The sequence below is a fragment of the Equus caballus genome, chromosome 9, assembly GCF_041296265.1.
Source record: "Equus caballus isolate H_3958 breed thoroughbred chromosome 9, TB-T2T, whole genome shotgun sequence".
Taxonomy (NCBI): domain Eukaryota; kingdom Metazoa; phylum Chordata; class Mammalia; order Perissodactyla; family Equidae; genus Equus; species Equus caballus.
In genome coordinates, this window is record NC_091692.1 from 9,038,481 (window position 1) to 9,056,142 (window position 17,662).

Genomic DNA, 17,662 nt, shown 5'->3' on the forward strand with positions numbered 1-17,662 from the left:
AAATGTGGTCCTTTTTATTAAGGAAATTACAACTATAAAAATGATAAATATTAACAATAGGAGACAAGTAATGGCAGCAAAAAACAGAAATAGAATTTTTAAGCGTGAAATGCTGTATTGGTCTTACACCAAGACCACACAGAAATAAATTATGGCTAAAAAGTTAAATTGCATGTTAAAAATATCATGCTCATTGTTTATAAGTTCAAATGTTACCAGCTTCAAGGTGAAAGGCAATATGGAGAATATCATGATTTTACTTAGTGTACTTTTGAAATTTAAAAGAATTTGGCTTCAGATTTTCAATTAAATTTTTTAACTGAACTTCTCTACATTTCTTGAAAATGTTGGACATATTTGTTAAATAACAAGTTCATACAATTCAAACATTTATTGAACATCCTGAATTAATGTAAAAATTAAATGTCCTTTAAAAATGGGCGAATTAAATCTGTGTAAATAGGAGGTATTTGTGCATAACATTGTATATTGTATACCATTAATTACAGGAGAAGAAACAATATTAGCATAAACGTATAACATGCCCCTAGTAATGGACTGGAAACCCAATGGGTGTCAGAGGGCTTTGGCACAGAAAGCACTACCATATTGGATAGTCCCTCACACAGCATTCATGGTTTGCTCCTAGTGCCTTGCTTTTCCAATAGAAAGCCCAGATAGATTTTGCACATGACATTTTCCCTAACATCACCAGCCTTAATTTCAGTGAAATTAAAAAGCTCTTTAGAATCAAAAATGGAGTAGGTTCCAGAAAAGGATCTTTATACTTCAATTACTTTTTGATTGTCTTGTTTTCAGCAAAAATTAGTCTCAACCCTGAAGAGGCTGTGCTGGGAAAGAATAACCTGAAGGTCCAGATATTAGCTTGAGAATTGAAAGGTTGAGACCTCCGTCTAGCCTAGAAGCAGGTCTTCATTGGTGTCCACAGTGTTGTCCTGTGAAGATTATTTAAAATTATTTAAAATATTATTTATTATTTAAAATATTGAAATAGTTGCCAACATATAAAATTAGAAGATTTACATGGTAAGCCCGATTTCCAGCTTCATTTAAAAAAAGAAGCTTTCATCACATAGAACCTCCTTCCCCATAAAGTAACAATCGGCTAGAGGTAAAGATGACTGCTCTTTACAAAGGGCATGCTCCCTCCAGGCTGCCACAGCTTCCAAGCCCGGTGCCCCCAACATTGTATCAGCATCAGTTGCTTCTTATCATCATGACTTCCATACCTCTGCTTATCTTATACGGGCCTCACTTCATTCTTTTGTCATCTGCTTGACTTGTGTAGATATCTGAGTTTATGACAGCTAGCTTAGAACTGATATGATTGATTCAAAAGGAGAAGGATGAATTGTCTAGGCTTTTTATATAAGAGAAATGAAAGATACTTCTAATAAGTGGCCAAACATGGCTTGAAATTCTGGTCTTTTTAGCTTTAATACCCGTGCTTTATCTACCACCACACTATTTTTTCTAAATCCTCATCCAGTCATTCTTATTCATTTGCTATATTCCCAAGTCATACTGAAGGTTGATTAAACAAATAATAAGCCAGAATTTCAAATGACGATTTCAAGATTTCGAGATCCTGTTTCCTTGTACCTTACACACATCTTGATGAAGTGACCCAGACGTGATAGAGGAGACCATATTCACCGATGTTAATTTCTGGCGTTATCTCAACATTCTATGACATAGTTAGGAATCGTCTTCCAAATGTAGGTATTAACTTACAATGATAGGATGTTATACTACCCTAGGATATAGGCGTGCCCAAATGGCTGTAGTCAGAGACCATGTAGTGAAATGTTTGGGAACCACTTTATCTCCCCTAACTCTTTGAACATATCTCTAAGACAATGTTCGTGGGAGTGCATTTTTATTATTTGCTTGCATGGCTGTTGCCTTCCTACACCAAGGCTGTCTAATAAAACTTTCTGCAATGATGAGAAAGTTCTATAATCTGCACTAATATGATAATAACTAACCACTTGTGACCACTGAGCACTTGAAATATGACTTGTATGATTGAGCAACTGAATTTTTCGTGTCGTTCAATTTTAAATAATTTAAATTCAAATATTCACAAGTGGCTAGTGGTTACTGTTGCACAACTCTAGACTGTGAACTCTCCTAGGCTGGGACTCTGGTATCTTTTTCTATCTTTGGCACCTTGTGCAGTAGACAATAAACATATGTTGAATGAATGAATGAATAAAAGCAACATATAAAGACTTTGGACATGTGGTAGCATAAAATCAATCAATTGGAGAAGTTCCTCCACAAGAGAATATTGAAATATGGGAATTTGGCATGGCTCCCAATAGAAGAACATGACTAAGAGGCAGTTCATGATGGATAGTGGGAGCCAGTTCTCTGTGTTTAATAGGACTTCCTGAATTCACTTTTTAATCCAGGGGAAAACACTAAGACCGCGGTAAAATTGGTGAGAGAAGAGAGAGCTGCATTTCTGATATGCCTAGTGTTAGAATTATGAGAGCTGTTGGTTTCTGATATGCCTGGTGTTAGAATCATGAAAGTAGACGGAGCTTTGCCCACGTCTCAAACTATTTCCAAGCTATTTCATTCTTATGAAACCTTTGGATTACAATAAATAATTACACATTGAATTACTCAGGGGCATACAAGAGTCATAGCCACTAAAATATAAAATATTCCTTGTTCACTTGCCCTTATGCAGTTAAGCTGGAAAAGCAGGATTCCAGTTGGCAAAAAATCCTTTCTAACCTGAACATTGAATTATTTCAATCAGTCTAATGTTCTAGGCTATTTTTTTCTCGGGATATAAAAATGAGCCCTTCCAAAACAGGGCAGTCATTCAAGATATTTTAATATACAGAAAATTTATTTATTCAACTCCATGTAAACTCCAGTTTCTAATCCATGGGCCTGAGGATTGCAATGAACAAGTGAATGGGAATATTTTGGTTCCAATAGAGGAGAGGGCAGGAGTGCATTATGGGTTTACTTGTCACAGAGCTTAAAAAAGGATAATTGTTCAATACAGGCGATCTATAATTAGTCTTAGAAATGATTTCTTATTTTCCACTTGTAATAACGTTGGGCCCCATTTTTCAGAGCCCTTTGAAGAGAGTCCTACAGTTTTTATCTTCTATGAACATCTGAAAATCTTCTGATGTCATGACCTCGTATAATATTGGATTTCTCCTGCAGCAGACATGTTTGTGTTTGTGTAGGACAGATAATTAATTAGGATATTTCAAAGTAGGTGTACCTTATTAGTAAATGGGTGAAAGGGCTCACTTCCAACTATTCTAACCATTTTTAATAAAAAAAAAATGTTGATTCAAACAAAGAGGTAGGAAAACTAAATCCTTATTAGATTTTAATGTAATGCAGATATGGCCTGGAGGGGCTAAGTATTTTAGAGGACACATGAAATTGCAATACTTATCTTTGAGGTGCCATTTTGAATTCCTTTCCACTTACTTTAAAGCATTTCGGGTCTGTTTCTGCTTAAAAAATTTGAGTCAGAATAATTTCACATGAAATTAATTTTCTTTACCCACAGGAGACCCACGTTAGTTCAAACACAGTTAGAAATTAACAGGAACCTGTTTTTCTAGTTTTCTACTTGCTACTGATAGTGATAGTTTTGATAAACTTGATATGAAAGTCTGCAGATTAAAGTTTTATGTTCTTCAAGATTTTTCTTGTTAGTGTTCAAATGTAACTGTAGTGGAAGTTTTAGTAGACAGTTGACTATAGTTTCAGAAATCACAGCTGTTTCCTGCACAATTATAATGCTCAACTAACTATCGTTCCCTCCAATGGACCATATCTATTCTTTTGTAAGAACTCGGTGATGATGCTAATGTTCAGTGTGCTTTGATTCTTGTAATCTGACAGTAGAAATTACCCAGACTGTGATTCAAATTGTGGCAAATTCATTTAGCTCCAAAATGAATCTTGAATTATGTTATCCTTGTAGGATGTTTCTTTGTCTTTGTTTATATGAGGCGTGTGCCGCATATGCATCCCTAATAGGAGCCTTTCTGTACCTGAATGCATTTGAAAGTTAATTTCAATTCACTTAAACTGCACAGATGAGAAAGAATAGCTTTCTAAATAGGACAAGGAATCAGAAACTGATGACTGATAATGACTTTCCCCACTATAAACATATGTAACCTGCATTTGCATTTCTATATATGAATCTCTAATTGGAAAGCCTTTATGCCCTGCACAGTTGAAATGTTACATATAAACTATTGTTTCTAATGACCTAAAACGTCACTGACAAACTATCAATGAGTATGTCCTTCTTCTGATTCCTTCATGCCTCTTTTATCTTTCTTTAGGATCTATACTCTGAAATTAGGAGGTGGAAGAGGGGAGTACTGGTCAATGCTGCGTCATATTTAGTAAATTAGAATTTTATAATGGTTATTATTTCAAATTGAGTGTTTCTCTAAAGAATTTTTCAAACTATTTTTTTACATATTAAGAAGTTGCATTAGCAATGTTTTGACAGCCAAAAATGATCATGGTTTTATGATGATGAGTATGAACGCCCCATTTCTTTGGAATGGTATTCATTTGATGGAAAAGTATGAGTTGACAAGAAGTAACTTTGTGTATATGCATATATATTTAAGTGAAGCCATTTTTTTTGGATATTTTCATGTATTGAGAGTGCCAAATTATTGAAGAAACTTCGCAAATCTCAAAACACTTACACTGGCTTTTATCTTCCTTTTATTCTGTTTTGAGAACTATTGAAAGTACAATAGAAAACACTGATACACACTAAATGAACTTGGCTCAGGAATCACATAGTTAAATTCATATATGCTACCTGAAAATTAACTCCTCTGCTCTCCCCTACAATGTGTTTCTCAAACGGTCACGGAAAAAATGATGCCCTTTGAAAATGTATTCTATTATTTCTTCTGCAGCTTTGTTTTGATAGATTCTTTTATAGCCAGTTTGAAATACATATATATGCACGCACTCTAATTTTGCAACTATTTATTCTGCAGGTTCTATCATTTACCATACTTACTAAATTCTGTTTTTCAGATGAAAAGACTGAATGTCTAAAGAATTTTAAGACCTTAAGTGACATTTTCAACTTTTCCAAAGCTCCAAATAATGCTTGCTTCTCTTTTACTATTCCTTTAACAAGAAGTTACCCATTCTCTTTTTCAACATCTGTTTGACAAATACTGACTAAATTTCTAAAATGTGTGAGATCTCTGGTAGGTTCTGGGAACACAGCAGCGAAGCAGATCGGCTCTCTACACTGAGAGAGCTCATTCATCTCTCATCTCTAGATTCGCCTTAGAATCTAGCTTTCGGTACTTGAATAAGCACACAAGTACATTTAAATTTCCAGCTTTAGTTTTAGTTGTCCATTTGTGTTCTCTATCTTTAAATTTTTATTTAATAAACATCAAACATGACACAGGCAGAGTTGTTGGACAATCCTACTTATATTAAAATTTTTTAAAAGGAGCAGATGCTTTTCCTTTTCTATTTGCTGTAGAGAAAACTTTCACTTTCCCATGATTGACCCTCCATTGCTGCTTTCAATTTGAAATTCCCGGGAACAGATAACCCAGCAAAATGAGTGCTCCGTTTTAAGATAATCTCATCAAACCTTATTTTTCTCAAAAGAAGATAATAATTTGTTCTCAGGAGAGTTTAAAGATTAAAGGATATCAAGTAGGTGAAAATTTCTGGCATATCACTGAATGAAAGTTATCTGTCCCTGTTTCATTTGCTTGGCTGGTTTTACCTAAGGCAACTATTCGTTTGTCCTAATTCTGCTCCCTGGACTCAGACAGAAAAAAGATATCCTTTTATCCATATATAAATTATTCACATATTTTAAGAGTCTTGTCTTCTTCTGGCTCAACTTCCCTAAATCCTTCAAACATTCCTAAACACTACAGTAAAGCGTTTCCCCACCAGTCACAGATAACTTGCTTCTGATGGGATTTTAGTCTGCCCATGTCAATATGGTGTCACATAGCCTTTTAGAACTGATCTGAGGTGTACAATGCGAAACAAGGTTGTCCCTTATCTTATTCTGGCTACTAGATGTCTGTGAGGGTCACCTTAGAATAGAGTCACTTTTTAAACAAGCTATATCCCTCTGCTGGCACCTTTCAAACTTGTGGTCAACTAATGATGCTGTTTTTTCACATGAATTTCTCTGAAGACTGTTCTTTCCCATCCTTTACGTGTACAATTAGCTATTAAAATAAAGGATGCCTCTCCACATATTCTATTTCAGTTCTTTGTTAATCAATTCAATATTTATTAACTGTGTGAGGTGGTCAGCAAAAGAGCATGGTGAGGTGAAGTGGAGAGAGGGTAGGAGCACGCTAGACCGAGGATGGAGGAGATAAAGGTTTGAAGTGAAGCTTAGAATGCGTGTGGTTTAGGGTTTGTGTCTGTGGCTCTAGAGGAAATCAGACTGAAGGACAGATGGGTCCAGAGGGTGAAGGGACCCCAACGACTAAATAAATCAGTAAAGAGAGAGTTCATATTCACCTATAAGATATAGTGAGCTAAAAAGGACTTTAGATTATGGAGGTATTATTTAGGCTCTCAGAATGTTTTATACAGCTTGGAGTACAGAATGAAGTGGGAGAAATTAATGATTGAGAAACCATTTAAAAGGCTATAGTAATAATTTGGATAAGAGATGATGAGGGCCTGAAATAAAGTATTGCTTGTGTTTAATTATATTTTTCCTGCATATTGTACATACAGAATTATTGATCAAAAGATTTCATTTATCTGCTCTCCTGTAGCAGCTCCCTGCTGGAAACAAGCACCATTCTAGGCTGAGTACTACCTATCCCTTAGTACCTTTTGCTTTATACAGCCAGAATTCCACCCAAATTATTATCATTCTGTTCATATTTCTCCATTTTATCTATAAAGATATGATCGAATTGTATAATTTTTCTTGGTTCAAGAATTCGTTTCTTTATAATTTCATAAAACACAGCTTTCATTTCCATTGGAAAAAGTAGGTTTGAATGACAATATAGACAGCAAGTAATCTTTAAACATTTTTAAGTGAAAAAATTATTTACAATGGTCTGTATGTGTGTACATATATATATGTATACATATACATTATATATATACATGCAGCATATATCTTCCATACACATTGAAATGATTCAATTTTTACTTAAACTTTCAAAGGAAAATTATTTCCTACAGTATATTTTTGGTTTGTTTAATCCTTCAAGAGGCTTGTCCAAACCAAAATATAAAATTTACTTATTGACTTTTCATTAATATCCATGGTTCTGAATTTATGTTAGCAAGTGAAAGCTCCAATTCCTCACAGACAATGACATCACAACCAAAATATTACCTACATTTACCTCCCAATGATGTTTCATAAATTGTTTAATGGCATCTGGCAATTTTAAATAGTGTTACAAAGCCTGCTGTGTCAAGAAGAAAGAAACTTTTCAATCAAACTATATAAAACCAAGGAGTGAAAGCTTCGAAGGCTTGTACTTTTATATTCCAAATCTGAACTCAGAACAGACTTCCAAATAGTTTTACAAAAATCAGAACTTTTGCTGTTATGGTACCAAAAAACGCACGGCTATACAAATGAGTTCTTTTCTGTAGTGAGACAATATAAGTGTAGTTGGTGGATTATATTTTTCGTCTTAACCTTTGCCTTTTTTCTGCCTCTCATTTATTCCTAACTGTCTCCCTGTCTTCTGTTCTCCATCTGTCTTTTCTCTGTGTCTCTCTCTCTTTTCTCCCTCTGACTGTACTTTCTTGTTTTTTTTCTCTAGGCTTCCCTCAGGCCCATGTCTCTCTGGGCTCATCTCTGTTTCTTTCTTCCCCTTGCAGTTTACTCAATATTCCCACTGTCTTTCGTTTTTAATATTTGCTTCCACTTCTTGTCTTCCTTCACTTGGGTATTTTCTTACTTGAATTAAATTTTTATTTCTCTTCTTATTCCTCTGTTTCTTCTCTGTCTCTTAACTCCAGCTTCCTCTTAGGTGTATTTTCTCTTATGGATATTCCTTTTTTCCCCCTGACTCTATTTGGTCCTTTCTCTGCCTTTCTTTATTTTAACTTTTTAATTCCCTCTCTGATTCCACTGATGTGTTCCACATTTGCCATCCTGACTTTTCAATTTTTTTCCTCATTTTTCTTCTATATATCTTATCATCCAGTTAGTAAGTCACAGCGACAATGCAATAATAAAATAATTTCAGGTATCATTTCACTGAAAATAGCATGAGAGTATTCATTTTTCATTGTATTGTTTTTATCTGATGAACTTCAATGGCTGCATTAGATATATTCCTTTTCATTTTTTTAGAAATGCACAATTTATTCAATTGCTTTAAAATTATAATATGTGCTGTAGATCCTGTTCATCTTTCTATAACTACATTGAGAAACTTAACTCTTTACTTAGAGGACAGAAATGATGTTAGTGACAAAGTTCAGAAACTGAATTCAGACTGTTCTATGATGGAATTGATTTATGGTCTTTTTGCTTTTGTCTGTGTGATTCAGGGAAATCTTAACCCAATCCACATGTTTTGTGCACGCATTCCAGAAGCTGCTCACCTTTTATTGGTGATTGCTCTGGATTCCTCAGACGGGTGAGAGGAAATGATGATACTGTTCTTCCTCATCGAAGAACATTTATTAAGCTTATTCCGGCATGTGATGCTACTTTATGCCTCTAAGAGAAACATTACCTAGGAAACTGTTACTCTTGAGAAAGGGGCAACATTATTGTCTATCTTTGCTCCTGTAAATTAGAGCACTATCTTAATCTTGTCTTCTTTAACAAGTCAGGCATTTGGAATTGTGCGTTGTCCCAGATATATAGCAGTATGTTTACTACGGCTTCGCTGATGAACTGGCAGGTGTTCGAGGCCACCAACACCCAAAATACTCTATGGCTGAAATGTCATGCAACAGTTTGGGGAGTATGGGCATTATTATAGTCCCGTGATGGAAATACTGACTTCTAGGCTTTTGGATTTTTAGTAGTGATTTGGGGAGACAGAGCTTCCATCTTCTTATTCTGCTCTGCATCAGGAAGCAGCCTCCCTTCGTGGTGCTATCATGGTCGCTGGTCTTGCTCTAGCTTGCTTTTATGTTAAAGTAAGTTATCAAAATAAATAAACAGATAAATGGATAAATAAATGTTGGCATATACAAATAGGAAGGATTTCCTCTCCCTGTCTCAAAAATAGGAAAGCTATGTGGGTGAGAGGGTTAAATAAAAAATACATGTTAGGTGCATTTTCTATCAAATTCTTTGTTTTCAATTTTTAATTGTGAAAAATTAAAATCAACTATTAGGACTTTTTTGGTGAGAATTTAAAATATATAGATAGCTTTAAAAGTTTATATTTATCTGTATCTACATCTACCTACCTATCTATATATTTTGTGGGACTGAAAGCAGCTTGCTCTGACATTAGGGAATACACACACACACACATTGGGAGAACACTATGGATGGAGGACATTGCAAAATGCTTAAAAGAAAGCGTGCATCCTGAACAGCAGCGTTTTAAAAACTTAAAAATACGGTTTGTTCTACCGAAGAAGATAGACTAGGCAAATGAATACAACTTTCAGAGACTACATGTTGTTACTAAAGCTTTGTAACGTCTGAAAATTAAAAAAAAGAGAACTTTCAGTTTTCAAAGTAAAATCTGAAGTTATACAAAATGCTGATGTCTGTCCATTCACCCAGAAAAAAGATAATAATGCAATGTTCTTCATAGATGATACAAAAAACCAAAAGAAAGAAATTTCTTTGTTGAGGAAACTTTGTTGAGGAGTAAGACATTTCAAATTTTTTTACCTCTCCAAATATACCAAAATCTCTTATTACTTTTCTTTTAACACTTGCTTTACATTCGGCTAGCTGAATAACATTTGACAGTTATTGAGTAGGATGATGGATTATTGAAGAGCAATTATATCATAACCATAGTTTTGGAAGAAAAAGCAGTGAAAAGTCATCAAAATACAATGTTGAAAATAGGAATGTTTTATTTGAGTTGCTATGATAATTTACCCCTTGATGTGTGTACTGCAAAAACCCACAAAATTGCCTACTAAATGTTATGTTTCCCAGAGCCAAAAGAAACTGCAAGTTAAGCTCAAACTGAAGCGAGATGGAGAGATACCACTTCATGGAGAGGTATGGGCAGTAATTTATCATAGGATCAAAGCTCACACAGTATGCTACCCCTTGAGATACAGGAAAATCCATGTGTTTTGTTTTGTTTTAAAATTTTTTGACTTAGATATTCTAATCTGGTTTATTGTCACCATAGCTAACATTATGGAGTCAACATTATTGCCTTCCACCTAGCTTCACACTTCAATATCATGGTTCAATTTCTGAGAACATTGTTCTGAGAAAACAAACTAACTTTTGCAATTAAAGGAAGTACTCACACTGTTTACGTAATTATTAAAGCTCAAAAATCTTTCAGCTACAAATAGTATTAGTCAGGTGCCTAAAAAAATGTGGAGCTTCGTTTTTTTAGCTGAAGTGTTAAACAATAGAAATATGATTCTTAACCATAACTTCAGGAAATATCTTCTTCTACACATGGAATAGTTATTAAGAGAAATATTAAGGATGAGTTTAAAGATTAGTAAATACTTTGTGCCTCTATTTCTTCTTTGTCAATTAACTCTCACATATCTATCTTAGATATTTATTTTCTTAAATAACAGTCCCATGGTTAGATTTTCTACTTTTAAGAAAGATTTCATTTGTATTATATATGAATTCATTTAGTATTTTTTTGTATTTAAAGGAAAAGCTGGAAACATTCACAGAAACTAAAATATTGTACTCCAAAACGTAGCCACATGGTGATAATTCAAATACCAGTGAGAAAACATTCCTAAAAATAAAACATTTATGACTTTCTATTGGAATATTTGAATTTTAAGAAAAAGTAGCTATTTATAGTACATCTAAATGGCAAATGGATGTGACACATATGCACCATATATCTTAACACTTAGCTTTAACTTTATTAAAATTTATTCTTTTAATGCATGTTTCATCTAAAACTCCCTAAATTTGAAGGCTTTGCCATTTTACCTCTCCCCATTCGCAACTTACTAGAACTACAAAAATGCTTTTGGAAGGAAAAACAAAAGACAATAGAATTGAACATCTGGAATTTTCAGTGATTTGAAATATTGTCTCTGTTGAAGAATCTTGAGGAAATAGAAATAGGGTGGGTTAGAGATTGTTAAACTTGGAGTCGATCGTGGTTTCACATTGTGTTTGATCCAAGGGACGCTGTATTCAGGAAACGCTCTGCAGTCGTGTGCCTCTTCCCACATCACACCGTAACTTTAACAAAGCATCGTTCCCGCTGTAGATTCGTGGCGGGAAGGACTCTCACTCACTCTCTTGGCTTTGATGTCTCCAGTTGCAATTTATCCTGGTGTGTTAAATGTGAAGGTAAACCATTAAGAGGTGCACACCAGAGGTTTGGTTTCATAAACTTGTTATTTTTCCTTGTCTTTTCCTTCCTTCCCTCATTCTTTATTTTTTCAAAGAGGGAAACTAGTTTTTAGTACCTCGGCATGAAAAAAAAGCACAAAATGAGAATTTAAAAGGGTAAAGCCTGAATGGAATTTGTATCATTTCCTTTTCTTGCTTTAGCCTTTGTCACTGACATACAAATGTCATGGAAGTAAGAATAAAACATCTCAGGCATTAGAATTGAATGATAGCTCATTCACATGACAATGACTGCTCTGAGGACAGAACATTTCTCAGAATGTAGCCATTCTTGTGGCAAAGATTATAACGACAAGGAGAAATGGTGCAAAATTAACCAATTCTTGGATCTTTATAAAGAAATCTTATGAGTGTCCTCTAATGTGGTACTATGTATTATATTAGCTAAGGAGTATAAAAGGGAGGGGAAGAAAGCCTTCCTTACGTCCACGTCAAACTTGTTCAGTTTGATCCTAGCCAGCGAAGCCTGCTTAGGAAGGTCTGTGTTTCTACCAGTAGGTGTCACTGCAATCAACAGAAATACCCCAGGGGCAAGGAGAGCTGATGCTGGGATGATAGAACGCTCCGGACACAATGAAAGTGAAACGAAGAGCATATCGGTGGTAAATTCTTTATGAAACAACAAAAGCTATAGATGACTTGGGTTTTAATTTGCTCTGATATATCCTTTCCCATTGTGATGGGAGCGTCTAATGAGGTCCCGGAGGGCGTGGCTTTGGAGCATAAGCTGTTAGGACCTGGAGCCCCGTTCTTTCCTGGCTTCACTGGGCCCGGTGCTCCCTTGGCCGGTAGCTGGTTTGCTGTTTAACCCTTGCCTGGAAGTTGACTCACTCAGACCTGGGTTTAAAATGAATAGGAGTCAGATTTCGTGGGAGGAGTTGAGTCCTGTTCCTGTTGCTAGTCTTTGGGAGCTGAGGGTGGCAGTGGGGATGCCAGGTACAGGACGTTTTCCCTCACTTCTTCCTCTTGCTCTCTTCCACAGGGTGAAAGAAACTGTTGGTGTTTAAAATATTCCTTTTCTCCTTTTGTCCATCTTAAATGCATGTCTGGGCATTCTTATGAGGGTGTGTGTGTCTGAGTTTGCACACATGCATATATTCTGACATTCTGCTCCGTTTGATGAATTTTGCAGCCCATATACAATAAATCAGCCTTTTGTGAGCAGCTTCAGCTTGAAATTTAAATGTCACAAAAAAGCCCATTTCTTCTCAGCCAAAAACCTCGTCCAACGCTCATGAGCATCTGGGTACTCGTAGTTCTAATCAGTTTGCCCTGGGTTAAATTGCGTAGTTTTAAAGGTCTCAAATTAGAAAAGTCTATAAGGTCATTTTGCCATTCTCTGGCCAACACCAAACCCTACCTTCCATGCATTTCTCAGGCTCCTCAAACCTCTTCTTTATGGTGAAATCAAGTGGATCGAGCCAGGAGACACTGGGAACCATTCGTATGTTTTAATCTCTATTTCCCCATCTTTTCTGTAAATGCTAGGTAATGGATGTGCCTTGGCCCATTACTGTGGCTTCATTAATTAGAGCCAGGTGTCCACAGCCCTATTAGCTGGAGCACCGTCAGTTCCTGCAGAAGATGGCAACACCTCCTCGGTCCACCCTGACTTAAAGGGGATTTTCAGCATTGACTGAAATTCAGATCACCTGAGGTGATATGTTTAGCTTGTCCCGAAGCTTGTCCTAAGAGTGTTCTGGCTTTTTCTGTGTCCCTTGAAGTGCTGGTAAAGGTGACAGCCTCACAGATCTCTTTTGTTCCAGTCTCAAAAAAATCAGTCAGATTTCCATTAGTCTTCATGGCTCTTTTGAACACTGGGCTTTTATTTCACACTTAAAAGAAAATCTGTCAAGTATTTTGGTCACCAAATATATCCTCCCTACAAATGTCAGATGGTGATGATTAGATCCTATATACTAGACATCCTCTAAAAAAAAAAATCCAGTTTCCTGTCACTAATAATTCTAGCCTTTAAAATAGGACCGATATTTGCAATACGTATGATGTTTTCTAGTCTGCTTGGACTGAGCTATGACAAAAGGTTGGATGATAGAGCTACGTAATGCCAAAAGTCCTCTGTGGGAAGAATAAGAACAAATGAAAGGTAAACAAAGCTATCGTATTTTCTCTTAAAAAGTGTAGGTGGAAAATACAGAGCAGTAGATCCCTCTATTTTATTCCAGATGCGAAAAGATAGAGCAGAGTGAGAACCATTTTCATCTGAATATAAAATTTACTATAAATCATAAGAAAAATTACATATTATTAAGTTAAATGTGATGTTTTCCCTTTAAATTTCCATTGCTTGCAGCTTTCCTTGTCTCCCTCGCTCCTAAAATTGCCTAGTCCTCTTTTCTGGAATTCTTTCAATTAGTTTTGGATCTGTCACCCTAAAGTCTCTGAAATTGCTTATTCTAAGAGATTTCAATATTTGCTCTGATGACATGTCTTGATTCTCAACACACAGGAATTCTTAGTAGTTTTGAATTTACTTTGTCTGCTTTAGTCCATATAAATCTGGCAATCAAGATTTCTCTCAGTTTAATTTGCTTTCTGTTGAGGATTTAAATGATGCTATCCTGCAGCTTTAGCCAACCGCTTCCAGTCCCTAATCCTTGGCCTTCCTCACTGGTGAAAGGCTGTTCTCAGGTTTCTTGGTTCAGTTTAACCCTCCTAGTTAATCTCTGACTTCTGGTAAATTGCCATCATGTTTAAAATCTGCAATTGTAACTCTTTTCCTAAAAAAAAATCCTGTTCACAAAGGACAATATGACTAACTTATATCACCTTATTTTCTTTAATTTAACTAAGAGCCGTAGAAGAAAGTCGCTGCCGATCAGCTCTAGGAATATCTTAACTGTCATCAGATCTAGAATGAATTTCAGTCAGGATTTTTGTCCTTTCATAGCACATAAATTGCACTTCTTAAAGTTAGAAATGGTCTGTCTCGCTGATGCTCTCAGGCTCTTTATAGAGTTGCTGCTCCCAGGCCTTCAGCTGAGCAGCTGCTGCCTTCCAACAGGAAATTTATTAAAATGCGTTGCAATCCTACAAAGGTCTATCTGGCATTGTTTGTTGGTTTTGTTTCCTATTTAATTCCCGTTTCTTTCAGCCAGGACTCGTCAACAGATTATAGCCCTTGCAAAATAGGGTGCCTGAAGGGTTAGATCCGAATGCTTTAGATATTTATACATTAACAGGCACATGGCTCTGGAAGACACACTCTGCTCAGCTATATACCCGTAGATGACATGCAGCTCATTTGCTCCACTTCAAGAAATATTATACAAGTTCTTTTCAGTGGATCTGTTTATTTGGCTGGCTGACTTACTGTGGGGAAATCGCCAAAAGTTTTCTAAAATTGAATCCAGATAAGACAGAATTCCTTTTGATTGGGTTTTATCCCTAGGTCCATCAACACTCTTCCGTCACGTTGAAAGTTGGCAATTCATTCATAGCACTGGTCCCAAAGGGGAAAACCCTGATTTTATGCTTGACTCTGCTCTGTCATTTATGAATCGTGTAAATATAAATATTAAACTGTCATATTTTCCTTTGAGAAATACAGCCGGGATAAAATAAATAATAGGTATTCAATTTTTGGAAGTGTTACTTTCTGATTACCCTATTTTCATTTGTACTTGAAATTCCTTACTAATTGGATAGATTGAGCAAGCACTTTCCAAGCTTATACATTTCAATACTAACTTCAGGGAAGCCAAACATCATCTTACTGTCTGAAAAATAGCATATTGGATTTGATTCGCTCTCTGAACGTCCCTGAGAGAGGAATGGGCTTAGAGGTTCCTGGGTGACCAAGTTCTTATTCTGTCCTGTTCTGGTTACCTAGATAGCTAGATAAATATAATGCAGAGTGGCACTGGAGAATCTGCCACAGTGGAAACTCCAATTTTCATTGAATTATGATGAGAAGAATTTAGAGCATTTCTGGAATATTCAACTGTCAGTGGATAGGAAGATAGTTTATTTCTCATGTTCTAACCACACTTTCTTATACATCTATGCAACTGGAATAGTTCATGAGTGCCAAAGGACATGTTGACAGTTAAAAATGATGCATATGACTAACAATTGGCTCTATTTCCCAGCAGAAGTTCGCTTTACTGTTAAAACTGCAACAACAACAAGGGTTTCTGTTACAGTTGTATTTAGTGATGGTATTTTGTCAGGACACAGCACTGTACAGATTCTTCCCTGAGTCTGGATCTCCATGCTGAAGACTATATGCACAGACAGTTAAACAAGATAAGATAGCGCTTCATTTCCATCTGAGCCACGGAACATCAGATCCTAAAGCATTCCTTGGGTAGATTAAATTAGAGCTCACACGAGATTATTTTTCTCTATTAGTGAAAGTCCAAAGTCTTGAACAAAGATAGACTGAAAAAATACCTTTTGTAGACCTTACTTTTACTAAGATAATTGATCGTGGTGATTTACACATTAACGCATCAATTTGTAAATTTATGATCCAGATTTTCTTGTATGCAAGGTTATGTGATATACACCCAAACAAGGTTTAATTGGAAAAAAAAATTGGAAACAACTCAAAAGTCCATCAATAGAGGCTGGTTGGCTAAATTATAATGTAGCTGTGCAATCGAATACTACGAAACTATTTAAAAACAAAAGATGGGAAATCTTCTGATGTACTAATATGGAAAATTTCCCTTGAAATATTAAGTATAAATGAGCAAGACATAAAAGATTGGGGTTATATGTTATTTTTGGTGTCCAAACATGGAGAAGATTTGCATGTCCTTGAATTAGAATAAGAAAATAGTGGAAGGATGAACAAAAAAAATCTAATAAAAATGATTATTTCGGAGGAGTGGGAACAGTGAAGGAGGGTGAAGTGAGAGTAAAATTTACACTCTCGTGGACGTTTTTTAGCTTCTATGGTTTTTTTAAATGCAATACTATTCCAAAATTAAGTAAAATAAAATTTATTTGTATTTAATGCTTACCATACTCCCTAATATTTACTTATTAATTTTTTTCACAATTTTCATAAAGTTGTGACTTTCAATATAAACAAAGGAATGGAGGAATTTGTAAGACAATGTGGCTCCTGTGAAAAGCAGTGCTTGCAGTTAAACCCACGGTCTACATTGTCTAGTTACATGACCTTATAAAAACAATGTATTTCTCTAAACCTCAGTTTGATAAAATGGAATTAGGAGTGCTTCACAGGATTGTTTTGAAGTTCACGTTACATCATATATGTTGAAATGAATGCAGTTTACTTTTGCTGTTACTGGAGCAATTATCTGGAGATTTCCTAAACAGAAAAACAATCTAGAAATTTTTCCAATGTTTTGTGTATCCATTTCATTGGAAATCATGGGGTTCTTCTGGCCCTTTACCCAAGGACACGTGTGTCTGTCCACCCAAACATACTGGCCCAAGCAACGTATGAAAACATTGCACAAGTGATAGCCCTGGATAAATACAGACGCAGATCTGGATGCAGTTCTTCTTTGTATTCTTATCACTATTTGCTTCATCTGTAAGGAAACATAGTACGTTAGATGAACAGGCCAGATCCATGATCTAAAAATTCTTAGCAACTCTGGTGCTTGTAGTCTAGGGTAGAGTTTTGCCTGACTTGAGGGTGGATTATGCCAGATAAATCCAGGATCAGAACTACACTGGCAGGCTCTAATGCGTTGTCTTAAGGTGGAACCCCACTGCCCCAAAGAAAAGGAGTATCCTTCACGTCTCCTGAGAACAGAGGCAGTTATCCAGAGTTTGGATAAAGGCTCATTTCAGAGTGGGCCAGAAAAGGAGAAGAAAAAGAAGAAGCTGCAGCTATTATTTCTACTGTTATTACTGGTGGTGGGAGCAAGGTTCAAAAGCACAGAAGGTGCAGGAGACAACAGCTCATCAATAGTCCTGGACAAGGCAATGCTGTATGGGTAGCTGGAGAACTGAGGAGCTGGGCTGCTGGAACAGAATTCTCTCTAACCTTACCTTTCTTCATTTTGATCCTTCTTTTACTCTCTTTTTAGGTCTCTTTTCACCAGGAATTTACCATCAGTCCTTAGAGAA